Raw genomic sequence first — 1,271 nt, 5'->3', positions numbered from 1 at the left:
ACCTCCTAAGTGCTGACGTTTAGCCCATTGATGACAATGGGCTAAATCCCTGAAACTGTAAGCCAGCCCTAATTAAATGTTGCCCTTTATAAGAGTCGTCGGGGTTATGGTGTCTCTTCACAACAATAGAAACACTAATACAGTTAAAATAATTATTAAATGTTTTTGTGCCTGATGTGGAATAATCTTTTTGTACACTGTGAATATGTGTCACTCAAAGAGGTATGATAAAACACTGATTGGCTGGTAGCCAGACAGGAAGTATAGGTTGGACAACCAAACTAGTTGAATGGTGGGAAGAAGATGGACAGATTTAGAGGACACACCAGCAAGTCCCCAAGGAAATAGGATGTGTAGAGAATGAGGTAACAATTAATGAGTCACTTGGCAAAGCATAGATAAGAAATATGGGTTAATCTAAATGTAAGAGTTAGTAACAAGTCTGAGCTATTGGCCAATCATTTATAAGTAATCTTAAGTCTCCATGTTGGTTATATGAGTGATGGCAGAGAGGACAGAAATTTCTGCCTACAAAAGGTGCCCACTGTCTGGCATAGATCCACATAAGATATTTTTAAAAGGTTTTAAAAAGTTTCTAAACACCCCACAACAGAGCCAGATGGAGCTTCCTAGTCTCACAGTCTCATGCCAGCTGCAATACTAAGATTTGCCTCTCAAAAACTACCTGCATGATAGAGCCAGCCGCCAACCACCATGAGTTAAGCATTGTGGCAGGTTCCTTCAGTCTTTCACACAGGCTGCCATACAGAGAGGCATCTCCAAGCCATTGTTTTGGGCTTAAGAGCTCTTTAGGGGGTTTTGTTCGTGTAGACAGAAAAGGTTACAACAGATACATGGTAAAGACAGATTCAGATAGAAAAAGGTTTCTGTGTGTTTCAAAATATGCATAGGCTTGAAAGAAAGAAGAAAAAGAATAAATTCCTTAAAAATTGAGTAATAAAATATATAATAAGGCACTTAAAGATGGAAAATACACGGAGATTCAGGATCCTATATTTTATAGTGTTGTCTTTGAATTTTTGGCTGCTAAAAGACACTGGATTATAAAAATTGCTAGATTCAACCAACCTGTATATTTTAAAGGAACACTGACGCCAAAATTACAGTCAGAAGATATATTACTTTGGGAGAGAGGTTATGCTTTTTATTTCTACAGGAAATAAGAGACTATGAACTCATTCTGGGTTAAAGAAAATCAGGTTTGGAGTGAAGCAGCTGTTCCTCCGGCAGCATCAGGTAAACAGGCCGGC

This window comes from Mesocricetus auratus, unplaced genomic scaffold (assembly GCF_017639785.1).
Source record: "Mesocricetus auratus isolate SY011 unplaced genomic scaffold, BCM_Maur_2.0 contig_4079_pilon_obj, whole genome shotgun sequence".
Classification (NCBI taxonomy): Eukaryota; Metazoa; Chordata; class Mammalia; order Rodentia; family Cricetidae; genus Mesocricetus; species Mesocricetus auratus.
This window is presented reverse-complemented; position numbering follows the sequence as displayed.